This window comes from Aptenodytes forsteri, unplaced genomic scaffold (genome assembly GCF_000699145.1).
Source record: "Aptenodytes forsteri isolate BGI_AS27 unplaced genomic scaffold, ASM69914v1 Scaffold100, whole genome shotgun sequence".
Classification (NCBI taxonomy): domain Eukaryota; kingdom Metazoa; phylum Chordata; class Aves; order Sphenisciformes; family Spheniscidae; genus Aptenodytes; species Aptenodytes forsteri.
In genome coordinates this window covers 1,063,305-1,081,270 of record NW_008796216.1, presented here as the reverse complement: position 1 = coordinate 1,081,270, position 17,966 = coordinate 1,063,305, and positions in this window count along the sequence as shown.

The window sequence follows — 17,966 nt, the reverse complement described above, 5'->3', positions numbered from 1 at the left end:
GTGGGGTTGGGTTGATGGTTGGACTCGATGATCTTAGAGGTCTTTTCCAACCTTAATGATTCTATGATTCTATGATTCTATGATTCTAGTTGCAGATGTCCCTGCCCATGGCAGGGGGGTTGGACTATATGACCTCTAGAGGTCTCTTCCAACCCAAACTATTCTATGATTCTATGATTCTGTAAATATCCCTTGGCATTAATACGAGGAAGTTGACACCTGATGTCCAATATCCTTTGATGCTTTTTCTCTTTGTGCTCATCTGTTGCTGGAGAATGTTGTCTTGACCGAAATCTCTGGGTGTGCAGCTGGAGGCATGGTAACAGCCATACCCAAAATGTTAGCAATGCTCACTGCAGTAGACAGGTACTGACTGTGGTAACTTTCCTCAAAATCTACAGATGCACACACAGCTTGCAAATACCACCAAAGCATCAGCAGCTTGAGTTTCAGTTTGTAAGCATCCCCAGAATAATGCAGAGACAGGACTTAACTCTTCAAAGTTAGTTTTGTGTTGGACTAAAACTACCTTCTTTTGGTCCTGAGGCACACTCGAGCAATTTATTGGACTATGCTAGTGATGGAAACACTTTGATTCTCTCTGATCTCCCAATAACTTGCCAGTTTTACCCAAACCCAAAACAGATGGGCTGTATTAACCCATTTTGAAGTAGCTCATAGCAGATACGATTGTCCTGTATTTCTACAAGATTAAACAGGGCACTAAATGATTCTAAACGTGAGTGAATTTCTCTATAGTTTGCTGATGACATCATGGACTTCCACTAAGTAGCTTAAAACCAAAACAAAATCTAAACTAACTAACAAAAAGAGTGATTATTTGAATATTGCTGATTATTTTTTTCCATTCAAAAGGGGAGAAAACTGCAAGTCTGAAGAGCACTTGCATAGTGGATGTTTTTAGGATAACCTACAGCAATTTTACTTTTTTTTAAATGGTGTCTTCAGGAAATTTCAAAATCTTCTCTTGCTAGTTAATACTTGAACATCTAAGTTTAAAATTAAGTTGTGTATTTACAGCTAACAAAGTTTCCCCGTGGAAGGCTTGCTTCAATAATCTGTGCAGGCAGCTTTTATGTTGCCTCTTCTACAGTGAAAGCATATTCAAGGATGCTTTTGTTTTGGCAGCATTTTGTTTAGCTTTCATTCTTACTTCATGCGAATCACACAAAGCTCTTTTAGAGACAGCCTTTTGAACTTTAAAAAGGGAATCAGTCTGCAATAGTTTTCGATTAGTAGAATATGTTACGTATAGTTGTGCTTAAAAGGAAGAGAATGTTTATATTTTAGGAAATACATCTTTACAGACATTTTCTTTCCCATATTTACTAATTAGCTAAGCTATTTAAACAGTTTTATTTTTTTTTTAATAGAAAAATAGGCACGAATGTGTGTTTGGGGTTTTGAGTTGAGTAATGGTAGCAGGTGTATTACCATTGAAATATTCTAGGTAACCGAAAGCACTGGCTTCTAGAGACAGCCTTTTGAACTTTAAAAAGGGAATCAGTCTGCAATAGTTTTCGATTAGTAGAATATGTTACGTATAGTTGTGCTTAAAAGGAAGAGAATGTTTATATTTTAGGATATATATCTTTACAGACATTTTCTTTCCCATATTTACTAATTAGCTAAGCTATTTAAACAGTTTTTTTTTTTTTATAATAGAAAAATAGGCACGAATGTGTGTTTGGGGTTTTGAGTTGAGTAATGGTAGCAGGTGTATTACCATTGAAATATTCTAGGTAACCGAAAGCACTGGCTTCTACATGCCGATGGTGACCAGGCTGTTGCTGGAAGCCAGGTGTTTGGTTTGTCACTGTATGGTTTCAGTATGGTGCTTCAGAAATGTGGGTGGTTTTTATGTCTCGGCTTTTAATGTTAGGGTGTTTTGGATTCTTTTTCATTTGCCAGAATGATTTAGGGTGATACATAGCATTTGCACACCTTTGTTGCCTGGAGGAAATTCATTCTCTAGAGGATTTATTAGTGAGATCTTATCGGAATAGACACCTTGTATTTTATGAGAACAATTTGTCCTCTCAGCATACAGGGGTATGATACAGAGGAGTATTTATGTTCTGAAGAGACCGTCTCTGAAAACATGAAAGACATGTTGAAAGGAGGTAAAAAGGGAGCCCACCTGACTTGCTGGTGAAATATTGAAGGAAAATGATCTGTTACCAATCAGTTAGGATCATTACTAATGAAGGGAACGTAACTGCTGAGGTCGATAAATAGTTTCTCCCTCCAAACACTTCTGCGTTTACAAAACATCAGTGTTACACAGGCGAAATACCCATGAAGGTTAAAGTCCTAAATACTGAATTTGCCTTCTTCCTTTGTTTTATTCCAAATATTTTTAAGAGAATGTAAATCTATGTGCCTTACTCTGTGTTTGCTACTCATGTCTTAAAACATTGATCTTTTTAATCTTTTTGGGTCTCAGCTTCCCCATGTGTAAAACACAGGAAGAAACTTCCTACCTTACCTGGGTAGTAAGAAGACCAATTATCATCTGTAAAATTCTGTAAGGAGAACTGATTTTTCTCTCTTAATATTAGGATATTTGCCAGTAGCCTCTTTTGTCTCAAAGCATGGTCCTATAGTATTTAATATAATGAGAATGAGCTAATGAATTACTGGAGGTTTTTTAAGATAGCTTTATTTTATCTACTATCTGTTAGCTGAACTGTAGCGATTTCCCCCTTGAGGGGTGATGGAAGCTTATTGCCCATCTAATGCAATTTTCATTAATACATCAGAGTAAGGAGTTGGTTTCCTTTTTGGGAGGGAAAACAAAATCCAGTAAAAAAATCAGATTGAGTGGTCGCTTTGCATTAAAGCACAGCAAACAGAGCTGTACCTTCCATCTCTTCCTTGTAGCAAACTCTGCATGTGACTGGCCTCACTAAGAGCTCGCAGCATTGTGTAGCACCTTGGCTACTCTTGGCTTTGTCCAAAAGGATGCGAAGAGGCAGGCACGGTAACACCCTGGCAGTCAGTGGGTCCAGCAGCAGCATCCCTGGCATTCTCTGTTCCTCACCCTATATTGCTACTGAACTCTGGATTAAAAGTCCACTATCTTCTTATTTCCACCCCCTCTCCCTTTTCTTTCATCAAAAAGGATTGAGTTGTAAAAAATGATTGAGGATTAAGATTTGTTTTCAAAGTAATGTTAGCCTACGCTCACAGCAGCAGCATTCATTGACTTTGTTTCTGCATTTTATTTCATGAAAGCATAATCCATGGGGTGTTTTCCTTACAATAGGTACGTGCAAATGTAGGCTAAAAGGCACTTCTGGTTGTTCCATTCAATCTTTTGCCATTGATATAATCAAACTGTGAAACTGCTTTCATAAAAATAATGCGATCCACGGTATTGTGTAGACCTAGTGAAAATGTGAACAGCTCTTACCCAGAATTGTCATTTTGTTTCTATTTTACTTTAAAGTACTGTAGATCAAGAATATTGAAGACTAAAATCTCTTAGGTTACAGAAGGTGTGAGGCGTGAAACCAGATACTGAATTTCCCTTATAGCTATATGTCAGCGTGAGGAAAAGCATCCTGCCATAGGAGAAGATAGGCAGGGAACAGGAGTGCCCTGCCGCTCTGCCTTCCCAGCTCTGCTGCGAGGGGCATAGCGATGTAAAACCTACTGATGGGACATCAGCTTGCTCCTCGTGCACATGGGAAGCTACCACAGCAGTTGAATGTACGCCTAAGATGGTGAAGTGATTGTCAGCATAAGCTTAATTCGAAATCTGTATCTGTTACCTTGAGAGAATAGCCTTTTACTGGTCTTACAGAATTTGGCAGGCTGGGTTTGAGAAGCTGTTTTTTAGGATTAGGGATCGGGGTCAGACAAGGATGAGATATTCCCTTGGAAGAAGTTAAATGCTTCATTGTACCTGCGTTTATTTTTAGAGTGAAATTGCTTTATGACTTCCTAATGAGCTTAAAAGTTGACAAGGATTTAAACTGTCTCTGGAAATACCCTGAACATTGGGAGGTGTCACACTGGCTATTCTGAAATAAACCAGACCAAAACAATAGCAAACAATTTCAGCTAGTGTGCTATTTACCTATCTGATTAGAACTGCTGTCCACCTAGTTAATATTCATAGAAAACAAAGCTTCTGTTTAAGGGTACTCTATGTCTCCTTATTCAAGGTAAGCGTAAAGAAATACCAGGAGATATACTGCCTTGCATTTTGAATTGTTGGGAGGAATGGGAACCACTACCGTGTCATGATTGTTTGTGCTGCTTTTGCATTCAATTCACTGATGAACTAAATTGACAATCAGCTCCAGTGTCCTGAGCGATGTGGTTTAGAATAACCAGAAATACAGGCTATTTATCAGCAAACAGTGGTATCGCTGAGTGTCAGTGCAATTCAAAATGTGATTTAACAGCAAATTTCCTACAGAGCCCAATCATGCCTTCTTTGTACAATGCAAATAATCCTTTGTTGGGGCTATGATCTTTTCAAGACTCACAGAAAGATCTATAATCTTTTCCAACGAGACGCTGAGATACTGTCCTTGTCCATTTCCTAGTCTTTTCAGCCATCCTAAAACCAAAAGCAAATGAAGAATCCCAAGGGGAGCTCCTTCGGCAGCTGAAGATGAATCAGTATGTCCAGCATGGACAGCCTTGTCCTATCTCCTTTTCTTTCTCAACCTTAGATTTAATAGAGATGGTGACACCTGGGGTGCTGATAACAGCAAGAAATCTGTGTGTGTATGTGTGTGAACATAACCATTCTGCATTAAAAAGGAAAAATGGGAGCTTAAAGAATTGTTAAATCTGAATCGAATATCTGTTTAAACAATGTGAAAGTCACTGCGTGCTGCTGATTGCCCCACCGTAAGCTTGTTGATATTTTTTTTCATTAGTTTGTGTTCTCCATCTCTTTGCCTTGTTGAAGCATGTGCGTTAATGTATCTATTTACATGGCGTCAGGCTGCTTTCGGCCATCAGATTTGTATCACCATATAAAGACGAGATTAAAATAAAGCTTAAAAGAAAGGTAAAGGTTACTTTGAAAACTGATTTCTGAAGTTCAGTGAAATTAAGGTATATAGGCAACCTTGACACAACTTGTCATGTATGAACTTGTGTATGAAGAATAGAGGTGGAGTTTTTTGGATGTAAATAAGTAATGGACATTTTGGGAAAACTGGACTATAACCACTTTGAAAATCAGCAAACCTGAAAAGATCAATTTAGTATTGTACTTTCTGTTGGGACTATTCAACAAATGGAACATTTTATTTAATGAATAATGAAAAGAGGGGGGTGACTTGATAGTTTTTCTTAACTCAGGTCATGAGATGGTCACTAAAGGTCTAAGTACTCTTGTTTGTTTTCTTAATAGTACAGAGTATAACATTATTGAAGACTCTTGTTGATCATTAATTCTTCTTTACGATGCTGAAGGTGGGCTTGGTTCCATGCTCATGTAAGTCCCTGAAGGCTTCCACTAATTTCAGCAGCCTTCGCTTGTTCTTTTTGTCACCAGTATTGCCTATTGACTGGCAAAGCATCTCTCTGGGACTGAAGGTACCTCTCAAGGTAAAAAGGGGAAACCCAGTATTTACAAGATACTAAAATACCTTGCAGAACTTGCCAGACGATTTCTGCATGTACATACTTCAATCACTTCCTTAAAATCTATTCATTGCCTATATGTTTTTTTTGTCATCTTCCTCTCAGGAGTCTATTAAGTGGCTTCCCAAGTCTCCGAAACTGTACAGTGGCCATAACTGGAGCACCCAGGGCTCTCGCTGGGCCTCGTTGAAAGGAAAGGAAAGTTTTCATGGTGGTAACCTGTACAAATTCAGCTCTCCTAATGGAAAATGGAGGGAAGGAAGGATCAGTCCCGAGCAAGAAGCGGAGGAACTGGAGAATCCTGATGATGTAGGTAGTCTCCTTGAAGTCAGGAGGGACAACATTGTGTGTCCATCAAGAAACTACAATCTGCTCACAGTGCTACACTGCCGAGCACTTTGGGTTAGCAGGAGGCTGCACTGCCTGTACTTCCATGTCCTTGCTTGTGCAGAGGGTACAGAATCATGTTCAATGTTTTATTCCTTTACTCGGCTTGCAATTAAACAATCCATCCAACCCCCAAGAGTACAGTGCAACTTGCAGGTTGAGTAACCTGAGCAATGATGAGATACATAACATTTTTTAGTTTACTCCTACTTATATCCCCAGTTACCAACATCCCTCCATCTCTTTCAGGTAAGCAGGTTGTTAGCAGCGCTTGAAGCTCAATGTCTCCCGGGGACTGGATGGTAGAAAAGTGAGGTTGCAGTGCTGCTCCACTGCATGTTTGGTTTTGGGTAGCGCTCTTCCAGGATGCTGACGTCTGGGAAACCCTGGATGCTGTGGTTTCTCTAGCTTGTGCCCACCAGGTGTCTGTCACCTGGGTAGCAGCTTGGCTGTCTTCTCTTCATAGCCTGGGAAAAGGAGGTTGTGATTGCATTCTTGCAGCCTTTCCCTTTCAGGGCATTGCTCACCAGCCTTTCCTCCAGATGTTTGCTGGGAGTTGAGGGAGGAATTGGGGCTCCTGCTCCTCTGCCAGGACCTCTGCTCCCTTTCTAGCCCCCGACTGCTGCTGGTGCGCCCCCTCCTCCAGCCCCCACTCCCAGCACTTGCTCCTGGCCTTTCTCCCCGGCACCCACGAGCACCACAGCACTGCACCACAGTCAGCCTGGCGCCGTTAAAGAGGAATCTCTCAAGAGACGAAAGATAATGAATGTTTTATGTGAGTTAAAGCTAGACAAATTCCCTTCTAATTTTAAGTGAAAATAGGAAGCAATCATGCCTTGTTTGCTCTCCCCGGCATTGGCGATGCTTCTTTCCATCCCAACCAAAAAGAGATTGTGGGAAAGCTCCGATATAGATTGAAAATAAAGTGTCCAGTGGGGTTTCTGCACAGCTGTTCATGGTAATGCCACTGCTTTTTATTTCTGGTATTAAACTTCCAAGCTTAGGAAGACAGTTATGGGGTTTATTTTCAAAGGTGTTGACCTTTGTTTGCTGCATCATTTTCCTGCCAACAGAAGATAGAAGAATTATGGTAATATGAAGATCTGATTCAACCTTACACATCAAATTAAGGAGCAAAAATCAGCTAAATATAAATAAAGCGTTCATAAAATGTGAACAGAATTTGGACATTGTGGCTGAATTTCATTTAACCACTTTGCTAAGCATAACTGATAACTGGAAAATGTCATTGTGTTTTGCAGTCAGACTTGTCTGAAGCTTCAACTGTTTGGTGGATGTGTTTTAATTGTGTATTTCTCTTTTCAAGCCCTTGTGGTTTAGCTAAACATAGGGTGACATTGTCAGTTCCTCACTGCATCTCAGAGTAGGTACAGCCTAGAGCCAGGCTTCAAAGCAGGCTTTGGGATGCCTCACCTTTGAGGCTCCACTTCCAGTAGACCCCTAAATCACTAAGTTTGCAGGTCTCTACTCACTGCCATTTGCAGCTAAATAAAGTCAATCCAATTACTTAAACAAAATCTTCTTTTAGAGACGTAGATGCAAGGTAGGGGCTTGCCTTCCCTCTGTGTTCCCAAAAATAGAACGTGAGCCTTGAGGAACTATGAGAAATGTTTTATTTTCTGTATGGAAAGCTCTTTGCCTCATGTGTGTGGTTCCTTGCCCTGGAGCAGCGGATTCAGTGCTACTGAGCTGCCAGAGGCTGCCCAAAATAGTCTCGTTCTCATGCTCCATCCTTTTCATAGGGCATTGCAGGAATTAGTTGGGTATATGTGTGTTATATGTGCTTGTGTGTGCCAGGGGATCTAGAGAAAGGCTGTATGAATCTCAGTCCTGTCCCTGTTCCCACAATTTCCACCCCCATGTTGAGGGGAAAACCATGCCCAGAGAAATAATGGTGAAAGAAAGATACTTGTATATTTGCTTTAAAGTTGCAGTTTTGTCTTCAGTGAAACAAATCCTAATGTACAGCAATGTGATAGAGAGGAACAAATCCAATTTACCACAGATAGGGTCTGGGTATCAGATAGGTATTCTCCTTGCTGTTGCCGTGTTTACCTTTTTTATCTTTAACCCCCAGGAACCTATTTCCAAGTTTTCCGGCAGCCTTTTTGATACCAACGACAGCATGAGAGATCAGAGAAATACCAGAACAGCTCTTCAAGAAAACCACAAGTCGGCAATGAAAGGGAAGACTCTTCCAGGGACTAACGCTAAGGTGCAGCCACCCGTCTCGGCAGCGGGCAGCTTCCCTGGCGAGGGTGGCCGGATCCCAGAGGAACTGAGGGCAGTGGATGCACTGCAGCCCCCGCTGAAGGTATTGAACTGCTGCATGGGCTGGGCTTGCCGATGGGGGTCTCCGCGTGTCGGTGGGGAAGTCCACGTGTCTGTGGGGAAGTCTACTTCTTGTGCAAGGCAGTTTATAAAAGATGCAAAGAAGGGGGGACGTTGCATGGTAGATGTCGTGAGACTTATCTTTCACAGAGTGTAAGCTGAGGTTTGTCCTTTCTCCCACTGGCTTATACAGAAAAAGAGTTTTCCATTAAAAAAAAACCGTAACAAACCTTTCTTTGTGGCCATTCAATACTGTCTCATTTTATATATCCAGCTTTGCTATTGTAAGGTCAAGCCAAGGGTGTGCGCAGATGGGCACTCAGCTAAGTCTTCACTTAGTCCATGGTTTAGGATCAGTGGCATGGCCTTACCCTCACGGCATGAGAAAGCCTCTGTCCCCTGAAAAGGGATGGGAATGTTCAAGTGAAAATTCAACAGTGACAACTACAAGATTTGGGCTGAAGTTTACGGAGAAAGCTATACTCTGAACTCAGTGGATATATCCTGTCTTGGCATGCTTTGGAGCACACGAGGAGGAAACATGCTTTATGGGTTGGCTCCCAGGGGTGGCCAGGTACACCTCTGCTGACCGCCCATGGGGCGGGAGATGCAGAACTGCACTGCATCTCCGGGGTGGTGGGATGCAGCGCCAGGAAAGGCAGCTCGCCTGGGGTGGCACCTGTGCTGGGACCTGTCACCAAAGCACTGCTGGTAATCAGGGACTTGTGACGTCTTGAGCGTGCGGGTAATGCTAAGTCTAAGCAACATTTGGCAGGGTGGTTTTCATTTGACTGATAGGGTACCTTTTTAGGAATTAGGAATTTCAGATGAGTATGTTACATGTGCAAGAGTAACTGCATACATTTGTTAAATTTTGAAATGCAGCGGTGTTGAAATATTCTTAATTATAAAATATAACAAGTTATTCAAGCCTGAATTGTCTTAGAGATATGAAGCAAATCAATGAAAATAAGAGCATTTTGCTAATGTGATAAGGTGAAATGCAACTTGCATTCAGATTCCACTACACTATGGCAAGGTGTTCTTTAAATTTAATGTGATTGTTGTTTTAGAAATTAGCAAATTATTATTTACTACCAAGCATATTATTTACTAAAGGAAAAAAAAAACAAACTGGGGGGAGAATTCTTAAATGTAAGCTGTCTTTGGAACTTGAAACTAATTTTATTTGGCCTTTGTTGTGAATTCTGTAAATTCAAAAAATTATCTAAGATTTTGTACTAAATTTTTGCCAATAGCAGCAGGAGAAGAATAGACTTGATAGATTACAATTTATGCTGCTTTTTTAAAAGCTTCCTGATATTTTTACTTTTAAGTCAACAGTTAGTGTACTGTCAAAACTTTTGACGGAGTTAACATACATACAAAAGCCTATTTAAAGAAAAGAAAATTACTGTAATAGTGCTCAAATTCAGTTATCTGTTCTCAAAAGAGTTGAGAGTAAGCAAATCAGACTGTAGATGCGGTTCCAAAGCAAAGGTTTTTAATAAACTTATCAAAAAATATTTACTTTTCACTTCTCCTGTGTACTGGCTTTGTTGCCATTGTGAATGCTCAGTAAATCGGTGGGTTTTATGAAACAACTGGTTTGGTCAGCAGCCTTATAGACATCCTTACACGGTTTTGGCATGACTCCGAAACCTGGAGAAATAATGCATTCTTGGTGTTATTGAAGAGTAAAGACTAGTCTTGCATGTGCCAGTGTCCTGGTTTCGGCAGGGATAGAGTTAATTTCCTTTCTAGTAGCTGGGTACAGTGTTTTGGATTTAGGATGAGAACAAAGTTGATAATGCACCGATGTTTTAGTTGTTGCTAGGTAATGCTTACACTAGCCAAGGACTTTTCAGCTTCCCATGCTCTACCGACTGAGAAGGCTGGAGGTGCACAAGAAGCTGGGAGGGGGCACAGCCAAACTGGCCAAAGGGACATTCCATACCATGTGACGTCATGCTCAGTACATAAACTGGGGAAAGCTGGCCGGGGGGGCCGCTGCTCGGGGACTGGCTGGGCATCGGTCGGCAGGTGGTGAGCAATTGTACTGTGCATCACTTGCTTTGTGTATTATTATTATCATATTATTATTATCATTTTATTTCAATTATTAAACTGTTTTTATCTCAACCCACGAGTTTTTCTCACTTGTGCTCTTCCAATTCTCTCCCCCATCCCACCAGGTGGGGGGGAGTGAGCGAGCGGCTGCGTGGTGCTTAGCTGCCGACTGAGATTAAACCATGACAGCCAGTGTTGAAGCATAGCACCATTTTTCTCTGGGCTGAGCTCTATTCGGGCAAATCTGCTGGTGTTCAGAGTGGGAGGTAGATTTTCATTGCTCATGTAATTAATAGGCAATGTTTTTGATTAATCAGGCCACTTATCCATTATAATTCTTTTCCAGATAACCATTACTGTGTGCAGTCAAATGGGGAGTCTTGGTATTAGCATTGCTGGTGGAAAGGGCTCATCTCCATGTAAAGACAATGATGAGGTGCATTTCATTACTCAAAATTTATCTAGTAATCATTAGAAAGAAACTGAGGAGCAGTTCTTTGAAGCTATTGTGTTTTGTTGTTTTCTTTCTGAGGTTGTCCTCAATGTAACATCACTGTCTTCATAATAAAGCTAACAAGGGTAAACATGGGTAAATTACTTCCCAAAGTGGAAGCCGGCAGTAGATTTTGATGAGGAAGCTCCTGGAGGGATGATTTTGCAGGGAAAACCTGATGTAAACCAATGATTTTCCAAAGACAGCCTGATGGCTGAAACACTGTTGGCTAGTTTCCACTTTCTACCTCAATTTGGGGTCACTCCCTTGGCAATCCACATGCCTCTCCCATCCCATTTGCTCATTCGCAGGAGCTAACTTGATTTGAGAGAAGTATTTCTCGCATCTTCTCACTTAATTATCATTTAAATAAATCTTTGTTTCCCAGTCTGTCCCCCATGGCACAGTATAAACAATTAATGACTTTTGTTCATTGTTGTATGTGTCAGTCATGGAGGCTTTTTTTTTTTCTTGCTAATGTGCTAAGACATTAAGTTTTTATTTTAGTAGAGGCAGCAGAACAACAAGTCTTGAAAATGAATTAATTCCTGTTTGCTTTTTACATCTAAGAACAATGGAAGAAACCCTGTCAGGTCTGAAACCTGTCTTTTGTGTTACCAGGGGATCGTGATTGCACGGCTGCCAAAAGAAGGTCCAGGAGACTTGGCTGGGGTACAAGCAGGAGACAGAGTGGCAGAGGTAGATGGGTGGTTTGTCAATGTGGAGTGTGTTCTCTTGTTCTTATCTTTAAATCAAATCACTCGGAGTTGGAGTTGGGGAATTTGAGATCTAGATCTAGGCTTGCCTTAGCTTTTTAGATACTTCCCAAACTACGTTCTAAAGATATTATAATGACATTAAATTGTTGTATTCCTTCTTATTATATTCTGGTTTTCAGATCTTTATGTTCAAAGTGCTTAACAAAATATTATTCACTTAAATGGCTGATTTGTAAAGGAAAATAATGGTCTTAGTAAGCAGTTATGTAAGCACAAATGCAGCTGTACTTGGTCCAAGAAGCTTTCTTATGAGATTGTGTTAGATCTACAAGATGAGTTCGTTGCAGCTGTTACAAAGAAATATAAATTAGAAGAGCTTGTTTCTCTGAGGTAATTTTTGGTTGGGAGAGAACAGCTCAAAGTAACTCCTCTGATGGAGGCTTACAGTGCCAAGGGATAAATGTGTCTCTCAGGCTGCTCCACCTCAAGCCTCATCCTTCCTAGAAGAAGCCACTCTCTTGAGCTTCAGAGGTTCCCAAGAGCAGTGGTGATCATGTACAGTTTTGTGATATATATTTTTGACCTACTGTTTGGTTTCCACCTGCTGAGAAAAGTAGAGTGGGAGGAGAGCCTCTACAAAATTACTTTGAGGTGAAACTGGTCCATAATTTTTTTCAGCGCTTGTTCTCTTAAACTGTCATTTATACTTGCTTAAATTAATAGTTTTTACTCCAGTATACTCCTTGATGAATTAAGGTAGGATAGAGCAAGCAATATTGTACATCTCTTAAATAGCCAGGAATAAGGATAAAACATATATCAGCCAAAGATAAATTAACGATACATTAACCTACTAATTTTGTAAAACTATGCTATAGACTTATTGATAGAGGATTGTGTTCCACAATCCACATATGGAAGTTAGCTTAACACTTTTTAAAAGGTTGATTATGGATAAAATTCAGTATCATTTTACCTTTTTTCTTTCATGAAAGGATTATCCTTATCTAATTTTTTTATTTTAACAGGTGTGAGAGAATTTAAATAATTCTTTACAGATTTTGCATTATCAGATCATCAGGGGAAAAAAAAATCAGGATTTTTAGTTGCTGTACCTTTAACTTCTGAGCAGAGTTTCTGGTAAAGTCAGTATCTTAAAAATCAACCACTTAGCTCAGGTTGCTCCACGAGGCTATAATTCATTCTTATTTTTGGGGCTATTTGAAATACACTAGCTACTAATGTCTGTTCTTTTAATGAATAGTGAAACAAGTAAAAAAAGAGAAGACATTTCTGCTCCATACTGTTCTGTCCTGCTGCTGTTACCCTACAAATAGTTATGATTTCTCTGTCTCCCACAAGATGGCAGAATCATTCATCTATTTAAAGAATGTAGAAAAAAAATCTCCGCTTTTTGTGTGTGTGGGAGATGAGAAGGAATTAATGCATTCAGGTGTGCTATAGGAGTCCTAATGTTTTGACCACAGGACTAATCTGTGTACAAATAACCAGCACTTTTCTCTTGATACTATGTGTTAGAACTTCTTACTCTTGAACTGACCATTTCAACAGTTCAAATATACAGTGTGTTCATCAAAAATGGGGAACAGCAAGAATTGCAATTTCATTTGCTTTCGTTGTGCAACCATATATAACAATAGGGCCAGGCATTTGTATACTAAGCTGAGAGGGAGGGAACTGCTCTTCTTAAACAGCATTCAGAATAAACCCATGCGTTTCTGCTGCTTTGTTTTTAAAGGCATCCCTCGTTTCAGAACCCGACGCCCTAGATGCTGGTTCCACTGAAGCTTCATCCAAGGGCAGCCCCTTCCCGACGGTAAACCACGTCATAACAGTAAGTAAGATGGCCCCAGTAACAAATGATTCTTAGCTAAGTACTTTGTGTTGTCTGTCATTAATGCTGGTAAAGGTGGTAAAGACTGGCACAAAACTTGTGAGTGGCTGCGTAGGAGGAGAACACGTACCAAAGATCAGTGACCCCACCATGCGTTTACTTGGCTGTCACTGCAGCCGGGATGTGGCTTCTGGAGGAGCTCAGCTCCTGGATAAGCACCAGCGCAGCAGACCAGAGCTTTTGAAGCACTCTGGTTTGGGGGCTTTAAGGGTGGTGTCCATTCCCTCCAGCTTAAGTGTTTATTCTGTTGTCTGGACTCCCTCTCTAGCTAATGGAAGGAGCAGCATCTCCAGGGTGCCTCTTTTAGGAGGGAGAGGTTGAGCTGCTACCTGGACATGACCATTTTTATCTTTTGACTCAAGGGGGAACTTGTGTGACAGGCTAAGACTGCATGCCCATATTTTAGGTGACTGATGTCAGACAAGACTAAGCCTACCACACATGTCACAGAAGGAAATGGCTGAGCCCCCAGGGTGACTTTGAGAAATCTGACCCACTTTTGTGAGCTTCTTTAAAAAATTCAACTCTCTGAAGACCTACCCCAATCATGGTCATCTGCCTGCACACGTGAAATTATGGCTTTACTAGGAAGGTATAAGAAGATCAAGGTATCTGAATGATTAAGGTCAAAAAGCATCCTGCATGTATTAAGGCTGAGGTACCACGAAGCAACAACTGTGTCTCCTACAGCAAATGCTAGAGGAATGCTTTGTTTGATTCCTCTTCTTCCAGCCTTTTATTATCCTTTTCCAGGAATAACATTCACAACCCAGCTAATGGCAAAAAATGAAAGTTCATCTATTATATAAAAGACTATAATCAAAGACCACACTATTTTTAAAAATGTGAATGGTCAATAAAAACTGAATGTGATTTGTTAGTTGACTGAAAAATAAGCAAATAGACCATGCAAATCTGGTTTCCTGTGTGGATTACTATTTAAGAAGGATTGAGCTGCAGCTTTTGTCTGAGATGGACTAACAAAGGTTTTCTCTTCTATTCAGTTGCTTAAAGAAACTTATTTTGAGGCCTCTGGTCTCCAACATCACCTTGTGAAACATTTAGTCAAGTTTTATTTTCCAGTTGAAAATGCTTCCAATCTTTTTTTTTTTTTTTTTTTTTTTTGTCCAGCTCTACTTGCTAGCTGTTTCTTATGGTCTTAGCCTGCATTGCAGGAAGCGCGAGGCTTCCTGTTAGAGGAACCACTGTTGAAAGGGTTGATTCACACATTGCTAGTGGCCTGGATCTGTTGCAGTTGTATCTGACTCTTAATGTTTTCAGCCAAAAAGAGGAAATGACCATTTTTTATGTTGTATGCTTCTTGGAAAATAATGCCTGCCTTTAAAGTTCTTCAGCTGCAAGGGGAGGAGGCGGCAGATTAGACCAAGCTACTTAACTTAGAGCATGGTGCACAGAGGAAGTCAACTGGCTGAATATGTTCCAAGTGTCAAAAGTAGCCAATGTGCAAGTTCTTCTGTGGAGAAACATTTGTATTTCTGGTTTTGTTTCTTTTTTTAATCAAAATCTTTGTGCTGTAGCAAATCGTGTATGTTATTGCCTTTAACCTAGAGCAGCATTCATCAGTCTTAGGGATTATGGGCTTTTGAGGAGTATCCTGCTGACTCGGGAACTGGTCAGCATCTCATCTGCTCTTGCTCTGGGTTTACTCTGGTGAAGTTCCTCTTATTCCTCAGTAACTGTCTTATCTGAAAAATGTTTACAGCCTGGCTTCTTATGGAGGACATGCTCTGCATGTTCAGATAAGCAGATGGCAGTAAGACCTTAACACAGAATCTTCTTCTTTGCTAGGAATCTAGGAAGGTTTGTTTCCTTTGTATTTCTGACTAGGTCTCAAGAGAAGATGGGTGCATCTACATCAAGGGAGGGAAGGAGAGAAGCATGGTGGCAAAGAAGCCAAAGGCTCCTATTATTCTTCCTGCAAAAGCTGAATTATGTGCTGGATGGTGCCCATCTTTCTTCACTTTCTCTTCCATGTCATCACTGCTTCCTGCCCTCCAGCAGAGACTCTGTGTTCATCTATTTATTTTTTTTGAATTTTAATAAACATCCTCTTTGCATATGCTATCTGTGATAATATTTGTCTCTTGCTAGCCATAGCCCTTTAGCCATCTCTTGCCATCGCCCATCCCGTCTCTGAGCCTGGTGCTCTGACATTACAAAGGGCGATGCTGCTGCCAGATTCAGGTTTCCTCTCTGTTCTCCATGGGCCTGGTTGCTGTAACTTCTTCTAAAAGGCTTGTTTGAATTGTTAACTCATCCAGCCAAACTCAATTTCAAACCCTTTGTGCCAGCTTTAAGATTTCATGACAATGTGAATGACCAGTAATTAATTGGACAAACAATGAAAAGTTGTTTCACTCCGAGTCATTATTTTGCAAGGAAAAATGAGAATTGCCCTTGGTTTTAATTATGATTGAGTATTTTATTGAAAAGTAGAGGCCCCAGATCTTTAATTACAATTAGATATTTTTTTACATACCATATTTTATAGACTTGTCTCAGTTATGCTAATCACACCTCAAAAATATGGAATCTGTTTATTTTACTTTGTTTAATACATATATATAAAAATAAAAATATTTTAATTGAACTTAAACTGAGTCTTTGGATTTTAAAATGGTAATCTTAAAATAAGAGTATCTATGTAAGGATATGCATCAAAATATAACAGATTAGAACCACAACTGGTATGGCTATCTACATGCAGACTGTAAAATATTGCATGTCTAACTACAGGGGAAAAAAAATCAGGGATACAAACATTGCCAATAGTGCCCCATGCTGACTTTAACAGAAGGAACTTTAACTTGGATTCTGGAGTCTTTGTTTCCAGTTGTATATTCTTCTGTCTTTTGCCCTCTGCTCCTTATTTCCTATTCATCCTCTCAAACATAGAACCAACTCTGCACAGTCTTTCTCCGTCAAAAATATTTTCATTCAAGCTCTGACTGAAATTCCCAATGGATTTTGTCTGACTGAATGGAGAGTGTTGACAGGTTTCAGCATCTCCTATCACTTCATGACGTGCATCATCATGTCATCGTCTTTGATCCATTTTTGGGGCTATCAACATCATAAGGATATTAGATACTTTGTAATTAATATCGAATCTCTTAAATATTTTAATCTAGTATTTCACTTTAATTCTTACCATATTATTTTCTTTAATTGTATGCCTTTGCCCTGGGAATTTCCTCAATTAGATTTTTTCATATAGTTCACCAGGTGTACAAGTATCACTTATATCAAAGATTTTCAAGGAAGTTTAAAGTAAGAGTTATCAATGAAAAGTGATTGTGTAAAAGAAACTTACAGTATTGGAAAAATCTGAAGAAATTCTTCACGCTAAAAAAGCCAAATGTTTTGGTTGCTCTGTTAAAAATGCAGAAATACCAAATGTTCCTAAATATGGTGAGAAAACAGACAACTTCGGTGTACTAGAATGTGTAATGTATATCAAAGTGAAATGCTCCTGTGCCTGCAGAAAGTGAATTAGCATATACCGTGCTCCTACAATACATTGGTTGCTGGTTTTCTGCTTTTCTCCCATATTGTTTAGATGCAAGTCATGAGAAACCTTTCATGGATGAGAATCACAGCAGATCTATCTTCTTCATTTCCAGCTGATATAGGCTTTCCAGGAAAAAGTCTTGATGCACTTATATCAGTTAAAAATCTTCAGAAATCTAAGTATCAAACCCTTTCTTTATTCATCTGAGCAGGTTAGTTCTAGCCATATCAGAAAATTGTAATCATACAACTTAAACATAATAAAACTTCTTCCTTGTTTCTTTAGTCATTGTCTGTCTTTTTTCAATTTTAAAAGCAAAACCAGTAGAATACTCAGGTCAGAGAAGCCCTATAAAAGAAGACAACTGAAGTGGGATTCAGAATGTTCCTATCATGATCAAAGACAGATTTCTTCTGAAACTCGTTTTAAACAATAAAGACCTTGCTCACAGGCAGTGTTTGATTGACCTGTTCCCATAACACCATATGACCTAATAGTTCAGTCTTCAAGTTTTTTATGAAGAACTGCTTTATCTCTTCTCCAAAACATTTTCATGACTCTTAATCTTGTCAGATAAGGGTGTTGGTATTTTTATATTATTATTTTGTATTTTGATGAGGTAAGTTAGTTTTAGAAGTCAGGAGCCTGACTCCTCACTGCCTTGCATCTTGTGCAGGTTTATACATGCTTGCAAAGAAGCCCATGTGCAGCCTGGTTGGCTTAGCTAACCCTGTACTGATCGTGTGAGCTTCAGCGGAGTGTAAGCACCCATCTGCCATGTGATCTCCTTCTCCATTTCATCTGCTGGTTTGATTCCACTTTTATCTAAGTAACTGAGTATTTCTGAGTCAGGATGAAAGATAA